At 36.9% G+C, this 13,390-nt stretch overlaps 1 protein-coding gene across 4 annotated transcripts in view; it reads right to left on the bottom strand.

Annotated features, from left to right (window-relative positions):
- Nucleotides 1–13,390, bottom strand: part of LOC121725359 (serine/threonine-protein kinase 10) — a 117,865-nt gene that overhangs the window by 21,595 nt on the left and 82,880 nt on the right. The window lies entirely within an intron of this gene.

Raw genomic sequence — 13,390 nt, 5'->3', positions numbered from 1 at the left:
ACGTGGTGAAACTTGGATTCAGTGCCAATCATGTGGGTTGTGGGCACATATTGAATGCTCAGGATGCGACGCAGAATATTATATTTGTGATTTTTGTAAATAAATTTATTCCATACTTGTAATTTGGAACCCGGGTTCCATAATACCAGCACCAGAGCTCCGAACACATTTTTTTCAATTTTTCAATAAAGCAAATTATTTCCCTTAATGAGTGGTTTTATTTCGTTAATTCGTTCCTAATATAAAAGTTAATAAGTTTTTTAGTATATAAAATATTTTTTCGAAATGATTAGTTAAATAGTTTTTCTAAAATACTTAAGAAACAAAGTAGGGTTCCAAATTACCACCCCTTCCTCTACTACTATAATTATCACAAAATTTTAGGCTATTTTGATAGTACCGTGTTTTGGATTTTCACGTTAGAGGTAGTTATAAATGTCTATTGTGACAAATCTATTGTGAAGAAAAAGATACAAACGACATTCGAAAAAGAAAATATATAGAACGGAGCGAATACAAAATAATGGTTACTATGCAAGGAGGAGCGAAAAATATTTCTTATCTGGTATATTCCAAAGAAATACAACAAAAAACAAAAACAAGTTCAAGGTACGTAAGCATAAATGGAAAGAAAAAAAGAAGAAGCGAATAGGGATACGTGAGAAAGAAGGGATTCATTTCCATATACAAAATCACATACACACTTCAGGAATATACGAGAGACCTACAAGAAAAGAACCACTGAAATTTACATCGAATAAAGGAGGAGGAGGCGGATACCAACCTAAAACCAATACTACGGATGCTGTAGCAGTTACTGTATGAAGTAACCTACAGCAGCTCTTGCCTACGCAAGGCATTCTGGAATAGCGGGGGAGAGCTGACATATACTTTATCTATGCTACTTTTGGTCGTTGCCATAGTACCGAGCTTATTTACGTCACTTCATTACTATTCTTTACAAATAAAGCACTACGATACAAAATGCTATTTTAACTACACAACAGAGAGCAAAAACATTCTTCCTCATAAATCAGTTTGGCTTCCCTAAAAAATTAAGACTGTTTGGGTACCTTTCTGACCGATGTTCCTTTAGGTTTTTCTAAAAATGAGTCAGTAGTGGGTGTCCTTCTAGATATACAATCTGCTTATGACAATGTTCTTCTCCCTGTTCTCACACAAAAATTACTTAGATAACTAATCAACACAGAAAATTGTGAACTATATTTGTAAATCATTATCATCTAGATTCTACGAATATTACTACGTCCATGAGAACGGCCGGAGGTTCTCGTGCGTCATCGCACAACAGAGCAGACAATAGCGTAGTAGCTAAACGAAGGCTTTCGCAATCCTTGTCCGACTCTGACGTTAGCGGGTGTGGAAAGTCCTTACGTTCGGATACCCGACGTAAGAGATCCGCCAAGAGAGGCCGAGAACGTCTCCTCATGAGGGAGGAACGTGTCGGTTTAGCTGCTGCTGAGCAGCAGTTCCTGGAGTTGGAGTATGAGGATCTCCGACTCCAAGCAGAGAAAAATGGAGGACAAAAATGGAGAATCGTAATTGACTACAGTAAATTAGATGATGTTACAATAGGAGATCCTTATTCTTCCGCAAATAGCAGAACACAATAAAAAGTTTAAAGTTACAAAGTTGATAAAGCGCCTCTAGCGGTGCGGAACGAAAATCGCCACACTAAAAATCTACGTAGTCGGTAGTAAAATTTACAAGTATCGATAAATACTATAGCTTTAAACTCGTGGTAGAGCTATTGGAGATGATTGGTTTCGTAGTTTTCGTAAGCGGAAAAAATGTCTAGTAAGACACTGCAATCGGTAGAGGTAGCGAGAAGAAAGGCTTACAACCCACCCGTTTATTATGTACGAAAGAATTGGGGTTATCTGAAAAACCCGGACAAATATACAACATGGATGAAACTAGTTTTTCTAGTGATCCCTCAAAATCTAAAGTCGTGGGGAAAATAGAGTTTCGATGAATTAGAACGACAAGTTCACCTGGTAAAGAAAATACGACTGTGCTTTTGGCCGCCAATGCACTTGGTGAGAAAATACCACCCTTCATTGTTTTTTAAGGCAAACATTTCTGGTCTGAATGTTTTTTTAAGAATGATATGGTAAACACAGCATATGCTGCAAGTAAAAAAGGGTGGATGGAAAGTGGAGACCACCATTTTCTAAAAGTACATAAAATATGTTTTTATACCTGCTATTGGTCCTGAGCGGCCGGTGCTGGTGATTTTCGACGGGCATTCAACTCATGTTGGCCTTAGCGTTATAGAATTAGCTCAAGCTAATGATATTTCGGTCTTTAAACTGCCAGCTCATTCATCTGACGTTGTGCAACCGTTAGATTGCAGTGTAATGAAACCGATATGCAGAGGCCAGAGTTCTACAGAGAACATAAATTAAAATGTCTCCCCGATACATGTATTGATGAAATGACACTGAAACGAAACTTATACTATGATATTATAACAGATGAATAATTGGTTTTCACAATAATTCAAAATTCATATTTACCGCGCGTCAACTTGTCACCTGTTAACGCACACAACGATAGTAGCCAATGACGTGCGAGACACGATCCTGTGACGCTGTCTGACGCGGGAGTCGCCATTCGCCTTTCGCTACTCGCCGAGAGCGTCTCGAACTTTCGTAACGCGTGCATCTAATTAATTGCACATTACCGCGATCGCGAGTCCACCAAAAATACTTGTGAATCGTGTGTGGACATTGGAATCCTAAATCCTAACGTGATAGCTGGCCAACTGAATTTACCCAGACATCAAGAGAACCAACAGACGTATCGAGGAGCTACTGAACCCACTCAGAGGCGTCTTCCAGCAGATCTGGTGAGTGCTCGTTGTCTTTGGTTGCTCATCGTTGTGTGTAACATCGAGGAATCTCTATTCCTCGTCCCAATGTGACGAATTGGCGTGATTATCGTTAATCTTTCCTTCAAACCGCGTCAATACCGCCACACACAATATAAATGGAAAGTGACTCCGGAAATTGCTAGCAATGCATATGTAACGTGCAGTATATGCAGTTATGCACATACGCAATAATTATGTTGTGTGTGTGCATCATTGACATATACGTGTCAGGTGCCCCTTTAGTCTTTAGTTACTTAGTCTATAATAAGATTCCGTAAGGGCTTGTCGCCCTGCCGGCACCTATACTTACCTGTATTAGTGAACACTTAATCTTAACGCAATAAATGAAGTCCGATAATATTTTTCATTTTATTAATCTCTCCTAGGGCGCTCCCCTTACACTGGTGACCCCTAAATTTGTAAGTAGGTGCCGTGCGCGTTTTAATTAATTAATCGGACTATTGCTAAATAAATATCGGACTATTGTGAATTTTAAAAACTATAAAGTGACACTTAAAAAATAAAATGACGGAAAGTGGAAGTGATCCTGCTGCCGCTCAAGAGATATCTCAAATAACCGTTTCCTCGCGCGTTCCTGATTTCTGGGAGGACCAGCCCCGGACCTGGTTCATTCAACTGGAGTCTGTGCTATTTAAGCAGCGGCTGACTGATGAGGCGAAGTACCACCTCGTCATTGCGAAGCTCGGTAAGAACGTCGTGTCACAGATCACGGACATCTTAATCAAACCTCCAGATGATGGTAAATATGAGCTGCTGAAGACTACTCTTCTAAGCATCTATGAGGAGTCCGAGTCTCGCCAAATACAGAAGCTCATCGGAGAGATGGAGCTCGGCGAACAGAAGCCGTCTCACCTTTTAAGGCGAATGCGTGAGCTCGCCAGGGATAAGGTCAATAATCATACCCTGAATATTCTTTGGCAAAATCATCTGCCCGCATCAGTTCGTGCAGTATTGGTGGTGTCCGACACGAAGGAGCTGAATACCTTAGCGTCCATAGCTGACAAAGTTATGGAGACTGTCAGACCGTCTGGCTCTGGAGTAGACGAAGTCCATCAGGGGACCAACGGAGAAGCTGACCTAATTTTCCTTCTCACACTATTCTTGACCCGCGGCAATAACGTCGCAAAGATCTTACTGAAGTGTGATTCGTCTGCCATCCCATCCATCCAGCAGGTGGTGGCTTATCAGGGGTTCGACCCCTTAAAGATCATTGCTGAGTTCAACAGGAGAGCTAAGGCCAACCCTTCTCCTGTGGACGGGCCCAAACAATCGGTTACTGTGGGTGACACCACAATCGGAAGTCCAAGTAAATGAGATTCACAACGCGATGGTAGCGTCGTATATCGGATGGGCAGTAGTGTTGATGGTGTTAGGCGTGTTTATCGCCTACGTTCTCTGTCGTTATGGCGTTAATAGGACGAAGAAATGGCTGCTGGAACAGGTAGAGTCCATGCAGAACTCCACCTTATCCAACTTCTCCAGAGCCACAGCGAGCTTCCGTAAAACTCGCGAGGCCGCTAAACCAGCGCAGACGCATATCGAAGTATGCTAGGGCAAAAGTGCTACATTTTTTTAATTTTCCGCATTTTTGGGTCTTTTGTGTGTCAGTGCAGTGCTTTTCTAAAATGTCAAAAATTTTTTTTAGTGAAACACACTTTAGTGATGTTTAACTTTAACTATACTTAGAAATAGAAAATTTTGTTCGAAATGATCATGATCAAAATATATTATGTTATTTTTATTTTTTTTATTCAATGTATCAGTAATGCAATTGTAATGCATTCTTACAATTGCTATTGTAATTGTATCTTGGTTATAATGTTACTTGTTTTGTCGTGGAACTTGTCACGTTGTGCAGTTAAGCATAATATTTGACACCTGCGAGTGTCACTTGCATGCACTGCATATTGCACTTATACATAAGTTTATAGTTAGGAATTATTAGTATGTAATGACATTGTAATGTTTATTGAAAAAATTTTAAATTTTTGGGGGGAGTAATGTAACGTGCAGTATATGCAGTTATGCACATACTCAATAATTATGTTGTGTGTGTGCATCATTGACATATACGTGTCAGGTGCCCCTTTAGTCTTTAGTTACTTAGTCTATAATAAGATTCCGTAAGGGCTTGTCGCCCTGCCGGCACCTATACTTACCTGTATTAGTGAACACTTAATCTTAACGCAATAAATGAAGTCCGATAATATTTTTCATTTTATTAATCTCTCCTAGGGCGCTCCCCTTACACATATGTTATAAGTTATAACTTATAATGCTGCAAGGACTTTACTATAGATGGAAGCAACCACTAGCATATGCATTACTTGCTAGTGCAAAGCATTATGAAGAATTAGATGTTTGGCTTTAAGAAGTTATTTCAAAACTTTTCGGAATAGGAATTGATATAAAAGCTATGATTACTTATCAAGGCTCATACTTGACTTTATTTGCCAAGGATATCAAAGGAGTTTCTGTTGAAAAGCCATTTTTCAGGTACAATGAGAAGAAAGTATATTACATTTTTGACGTGCCACACCTGATGAAATGTTTACGTAATAATCTTTTAACTAGTGACCTAATTATAATATAAAATAATAAACAATTCGTCCCGCTCACCTGCCTGCTTCAACCAAATTACGATGAGATATCAACGATCGCCTACAAAGGCGAGATCGGGCTCACCTTATGGTGGTGGCTCAACGAGTGAGTCGCTTGTGGACAGCGGCCGTAGACAACAAAAACGCAAACAACTCGATTCAGACTATATAACATTATCACAACTTTAGTTCGTCACAGAAAGACGATTTCCAGAGTGTAAAGGATTACGTTTCCCAAATTAAAGATGTTCAAAGTAATGTCGTAAAGATTGGTGAGTCATCGTGACGGCAAAAAATTGCATGGGAATATGTCAGACAACTTTATAACGAATAAAGACAGAATCATTTAAAACTTAAACTAAAAATAACGGAATCTCATTTTGAAACCTTTACTTGAACTTTAAAAAAATGAGAGTCCAATTCTCAGTTCAAATTTTAAGTCATACTGTGTCTGCACTATCGTGTCTAACCAAGACACTGTAAAGTCACATACAGTGTTTTGTCGCTACAGTGCTTATTCGTTTTCTAAGGCCTAATGCATACTTGTGTCATAAGAATAAGGACATAGGTGTGTTTTTAGCATAATATTTTCTGAACTTTGATTCGCACTTGTAACTTCTGAACAGTATGAATTGTTATTTCTATCAGTATGACGAATTCCTAAGAATTAAATCAGTTAAATTCCGAAAGATATATGGAAGATATTAGTGATTTTGATCTAAGTAATATTAGTCCCAACTCCCATACCGATGGTGCCTTTTAGTGAATCTTTACTTCAAGGGTGTACTTTAGAAGCAGAAGCGAACAAAAAAAAAGAATACACAAAGTTGCAGCAGCTACCATCTAGTTACCAAGAAAATCAGCAGTATATGTTTGAAAGCGAAACCTTAAATTCGGAAGTTGACAGTTCAACCGCCAAGGCGATTAAAACAGTTGCCCATCTCACTCAACCACCAAACTCACATTCATCAATTTTGGATACAGGTTACCAGGATCTGCCTATTAACTTAAGCGTCAATCCATTGAAGTCGAAAGAAAGCAGGATACATATTATTAGCTCTGAAGTGATTGTGCACGCACCTAATAGTACGGAAGCCCTAGACCATTTTTTTTTAATAATCACAAAATTAAAAAAAATTGTAGATAAGTTTTAAGGTTTGTTTTAACGAGTTTTAGTTTTCTTAATTATTTGATAACATAGTAAGGTTTTGAATTTGGAACCCCATAGGTGCGGGTAATATGGAACCGGGTTCCAAATTACCCGCAGTGCATTAACATCACTTTTTTCCTGATTCCAGTCATGCCTCGAACTCAATTGTCACCAAAGCCGAAGTCGAAAAGAAAAACTTGGGCCAGGAATAATATGATTGAAGCTGTAAAAGCAGTAAGAGAAAAGAAAATGGGTTTGAAAAAAGCGGTCAAGCTTTATAATGTTCCAAAAACTACTCTGCAAAGGTTTGTGCACAGTGACCAGCCTCCCGATGAGGTTGTAAATACTACTATAGGAAGAAGACCTGTCCTGCCATCTTACCTTGAAGAAAGCCTTGTGTCATACCTTCTCGTTATGGAAAGTAAATTCTATGGCTTGACCCGTCAGGGTGTTCGTAAAATGGTTGGCTGTGAAAAATAATGTCGAACATTCGTTTAGAAATAACATAGCCGGTCGAGCTTGGCTTGATCATTTCTTATTACGCCACAAAGATAAGCTTTTTATTCGATCACCAACAGGAACTTCCAATGCTCGGGCTCAAGGTTTCAATAAAGAAGCAGTGGATAAGTTCTTTGACATCCTTGAAGAAGCATTCCAAAAACATAATTATCCACCAGAGAGAATCTTTAATGTCGACGAAACCGGGCTATCTATCGTGCAGAGTAAAATGGTTAAAGTAATTGGTCTGCGAGGGAAAAGACAAGTAGGTAGCATTACTGCGGCTGAACGTGGATCATTGGTGACAGTGGTATCAGCGATGAGCGCAAGTGGCATATTTATTCCACCGCTGCTGATATTCCCACGCAAAAACATGACGCAAACGTTGATGAAAGGAGCTCCGCCAGGTTCTATCGGAAGATGCCATCCATCAGGATGGATTCAGGCCAATCTGTTTACGGACTGGTTCCATCATTTTATTGAAAAGACCCACCCAACAGAAGCATCACCTGTTCTGTTAATTCTTGATGGGCATTATTCACACACACGCAATTTGGATATTTTGATGGCAGCTAGAGCTAATAATGTCACAATTATTAGTTTACCTCCACATTCAACACACAAGATGCAACCTCTTGACCGTTCTTTTATGGGTCCCTTGAAAACTTATTACAGTGAAGAAATTAGACAGTGGTTACTCAATTCTAACCGGATGTTGACTCCATACGAAATAGCTGAATTGCTGGGACGTGCTTATCTCAGATGCCAAACTGGAGCTATTGCTGTGAATGGGTTCAGAGTAACTGGTATTTACCCGATGAACAGAAACGTATTTACTGAAGCCGACTACATAGCAAGCTCAAGTGGGATCACTCCTCAAGCTACTGATGATGACCCTCATCTACCGTCTACCAGTACACCTGTTGCTGTTCAAATGCCACAGGCACAACCTCGACCAGGCACTAGTGGACAGGCAAATCGAGCTTCCCAGCAAGTGATCAGCAACCCTGTTGTTTTCCCTGAAGATATCTTACCGGTACCGACACCAAAGAATAAAAAATCTAACAGAGGCCGCAAGTCATCTGCTGCTACTTTATTGACCGGATCTCCCTATAAACAGCAACTCGAGGAGTCAATCAAGTCTATAGCGCAGAGAGGAAGAGGCCGGGGAAGAGCTCGTGGACGTAGTGGTGGGCAGAGAACAGCAAACTCTTCTAGAACTCCTCCGAGCAGACAGGAATCTACATCATCGGATTCTCAATCATCAGTTTCTTCAGGTGACACTGTAGTGTCAGAAAATGCTACTGCACATGCCCAGCCCACAAACGAAGATGACGCTTGTTGCATTTTTTGCTCTGAAAATTACTCCAATGATCGACGTGGTGAAACTTGGATTCAGTGCCAATCATGTGGGTTGTGGGCACATATTGAATGCTCAGGATGCGACGCAGAATATTATATTTGTGATTTTTGTAAATAAATTTATTCCATACTTGTAATTTGGAACCCGGGTTCCATAATACCAGCACCAGAGCTCCGAACACATTTTTTTCAATTTTTCAATAAAGCAAATTATTTCCCTTAATGAGTGGTTTTATTTCGTTAATTCGTTCCTAATATAAAAGTTAATAAGTTTTTTAGTATATAAAATATTTTTTCGAAATGATTAGTTAAATAGTTTTTCTAAAATACTTAAGAAACAAAGTAGGGTTCCAAATTACCACCCCTTCCTCTACTACTATAATTATCACAAAATTTTAGGCTATTTTGATAGTACCGTGTTTTGGATTTTCACGTTAGAGGTAGTTATAAATGTCTATTGTGACTTTATTATCTAAATTTGACGTCCAATATATTATTATTTTATATTGAAACGTGGTCAATCAATAATAATTAAAATGGTATATTAATATATCTTTCTATCTAGTCTATTTCCAGTAACTCGAGACAGCAGGAGCCTAGTGGTATATGACTGACTCAGAGAAAACTTAAATATCTGTTTGGAATTCTTTCTATGTCTACAAAAAATACTTTAAAAAAGATGTAAAATATGAATTTCTGGACTACCGCGAAGATTTAATAAAACGAATGGTAAACTTAGAGAGTGGTTGTTCTGGTAGAAACATTATAAGAACTGGTAGCATATATTCCAGTCGACGAACTGCAGCTAGAGCTCCAAAAAAGGTACTTCAACAGGAAAATTTGGTAAGCATTATTCAGGATCACTGGCCTGAAGATATTCCATGCTCAACTGATTCCAAGAGGAATTTTAAATATTTGAACTGTAGCCTCTGCACTTAAAAGAAAAAACGCAAAGAGATCAGATACAGGTGCAAGGGATGCCAAGAAAAAACTCCCTTATGCCCTACATGTTTTGAGGAATGGCACGCCAAATATGTCAAGAGGAGAGATACATAAAATAAAGCTATTATTGTAAGAAAATGTTGATTTACTTATACACATATTTTTAAATTTTTAAAGATTTTTTGTTGATTTATTTATTTTGTATTTAAAATAATTAAGAACTGGAGTAAGTTCCTACTAATTACTAAGCTGTAATTGATTTCATAATAAATTTTTCCTACGAATGCTGACTTTTATTTTTAAACTGCTACTGCAGCCGTACTGTTATCATGCAATGCATATTCCCATATATTACACGGCAGTACGACCTTAGCCGTATTACGGTTATAACCGTACTGCCTTCAGGAATACCTTTTTTATTATGTGTTAGGACAGTACGGTTATAACAGTGTCCCTAAAATGTATAGAAAAAATTAGTGATTTTTTTTTAAACTATCAGTTAAATTACAGGCCACGAACGTAAAACTCAACTTCTGGCAACCACAGATGCTGAAAAGTGCTTCGAAACCAAAATACCACCCTTTCCGAAACCCATGAGAGAGTAATAAATAGATGCAACAAACTATGGAATGCTGCTGGTCGGCCTAAATCAGCAGAAGTAATCTACACAGTTTTAGGCCACACTCTATCAAGGCCAGGAGACACCAGGTGGAATAGCACTTACGACGCACTGAGGCAAATACATGCATATGAAAGATAAAAACATTGCGCTATAAGAAGCTTTAAAATCAGTGGCAATGGGCAGTTGCTACAGAACGAATTTTGTTACATCCGAGAATATTTAAAATGTTCAAAGCCAATAGCTGAAGAGCTTGATGTTTTGCAAGGTGAAAAGGGCATGTTTTATGGGTTGCTACTTTCACGCATATTATTTTTCACAAGAGCACAAAGGTACAAGCGGCTCCATTCTTTGGTTTGAGGACGAAAGTTTAGCTCAGAGTCATGGTCATCAGCATTCTAATTTTACAAGCAATATTCATGACAATCCTATGAGCATCTTTTTAAAACCTTGCACCTGTGACGAAACAATAAACATTATTAATTCCTTAAAAAATACGAATACAGTTGGTTATGATGAAATTTCCACAAAGGTAATCAAAGAATGTAAATATATAGTTGCCCCCATCTTAACTGAACTGATAAACAAGTCTTTCGTAGAAGGTTGTTTTCCAGACAAGTTAAAAGTTTCAATAATAAAACCAATATTCAAAAAAGGTGACAGAAAGCAATTAAGTAATTATAGGCCAATTGCGCTAGTTCCAATTCTATCAAAAATATTTGAAAAAGCAATGCATAAAAGACTAACTTCATTCATAAATAAATTTAATATCTTGAAACATGAACAATTTGGCTTTCAAAAGAACAAATCAACTCAACAAGCATGTTTCAACGTTACTAACCAAATTGTAAACTGCATTGATGAAAAGAACCACTGCATAACTGTTTTCATTGACATGACTAAAGCTTTTGATTTTGTTTCACATAAATTACTACTGAAGAAATTAAGCAAAATGGGAATAAGGGGACCAGCTTTAAATTGGATTAAGGCGTTCCTTGAAAATAGAACGCAATACACAATAATAGAAAACATTAACGGAGATAATGAATTAGTCAATACTGAATCTGCAGTCTTACATAATGAATATGGAGTTCCACAAGGCTCTGTACTAGGTCCTCAGCTATTCTTGTTTTACATAAATGACATTCCCATTGAAATTAATAATCCAATAATCATGAATAATTATAAATTTACATTATTTGCTGATGACATATCTATAATATTTACATATAATAAATCGGACGTGAATAAAATCGAAAATGACATAAACTTGACACTTAGATATTTAATTGAATGGCTGACATGTAATAACCTTAAAATTAATGTTAATAAAACTAGGTATATACAATTTAGAACTTATAACAAAAAACCCGTTGACTTAAAATTAACACACAATAATGAAAAAATAGAGGAAGTTGAGGAAAACTTGTTTTTAGGCGTACAAATTGACAAACACTGTAATTGGCATGCACACATAGATAAAGTTTGTTAAAAACTGAACAAATTTGTTTTTGTCTTGCGCAGGTTAGCATGGACAGTTAGTATCCAAACCTCAATTACAGCCTATCACGGCTACGTGTCCTCAGTCCTGCGATATGGTCTAGTTGTCTGGGGAAACTCAACGCATATAGACAAAGCATTCATTGTGCAAAAGAAATGTATTCGTGCTATAGCTAAGATTCCACCGTATGAGTCATGTAAGCCTTTCTTTAAAAAATTCAACATATTGACTCTACCTAGCATGTACATTTTAGAAATATTTAAATTCGTTATACACAATAAGGACATTTTTACACAATTGATTGACACAAACCCAACTAAATATTTTAGAAATTCAAATAGATTAATTATAAATAAAAAACCAAAAACAACTCTTTTTCTAAATAATGCATATACAATGTGTGTAAAGATTTATAACAAAATACCAGATCACATAAAACACTTGTCTAAAAAACAGTCTATTAGAGAACTAAAAAGAATGCTAATAAATGAATCTTATTATGATGTAAAGGAATTCTTAAACAGTTGACATTAACTTATTTTATTTTATGACAATAGTTTTTAAATTAATTGACATTTTTACTTTATTTAATTTCTTGACATAAATATATAGATTTCTCATTACTCTCATGACATGTTTAATTATTACTAAGTATGTAAAAATTGATTTGAATAGGTATTGTTAGCGTAAAATATATTTTGTATGATTATAATTACTTATATTATAAGTTTATGATAATATGTTTAATTATTACTATTATTAATGATGATTGATAACTTATGTATAAAATTGATTTGAATATTTTTAGTGTAAAACATATTTTTGTACATGATTATAATTTAAATATATATTTGCATGCTATTTTATACATAGCTAAAAGTGTTAGATCTTAAGAAAATAATCATTACCACCTACTGTATTCACCACTTTTATAGCAAATAAACGAATTGAAAAATTGAATTGAGCCATTCTCACCAGTCAGAACAAGCTAGAGAGCCACGAGGTGCTTCATCCTCGTATTCTGACTCCGCTGAGGACTCTTGCGGAGGGGCTTGTAGTGTTGGTTGACACACCACTAACTTACGGCCGTTCCCAATATTTGAACTATCTCTGGTTTTGCCCTAATAGAGATAGAAATAGCTCACATTAGACATTATAGACATATTTTATGTCAATTCAATGTTAGCTGCGATCGGTTGCATGTCAAACCAGAGATAGATTGAATATTGGGAACGGCCGTTAGAAAACACACAAGAAAACATATTTTCCATTCGCTCCTCCAGTATATCAAGCCTGCTTTAAGTAGATTTTTTATTTTAAATTTACTCAGAAATAAAACAATTTTGATTTTTTAGCACCTCTTCCGCTGACATCCGAAGCCGCAGTAACAGATGTTCCCCTTCTTTTCCTATTTGTATTTACAGAAGGCTCCATTTCTCCTGCTAAGATTCGATCCGTCTCTTTTCTGGTATGCAGTGTAGGGCGTAGTTAACTAAATTTTGTAATCAGATTACTACGATTAAAAGTAGTTAACTACATGTAATCATAACTACATGTGGTAAACTACAAGTAATCAAACTACATGAAGTAGTAGCTACGACCAATCACGCCCAACTGCAATGTGCTAAACTCTTCGTTTAATGTAGTAGATTAAGGGCCTGTTTCACCACTTCCTGATAAGTGACGAATAGGCTATCCACCTATTAACTTGACAGATCAAGTATGGAGAATCTGTCAAAATAGTTGTGAATAGCCTATTCGGCACTTTATCAGAAAGTGGTGTAACTGGCCCTAAGAATAA

Source organism: Aricia agestis, chromosome 3, assembly GCF_905147365.1.
Source record: "Aricia agestis chromosome 3, ilAriAges1.1, whole genome shotgun sequence".
Lineage (NCBI taxonomy): Eukaryota > Metazoa > Arthropoda > Insecta > Lepidoptera > Lycaenidae > Aricia > Aricia agestis.
Note: the sequence above shows the minus strand (reverse complement) of the source record. Positions and strands in the feature narration are given on the sequence as shown.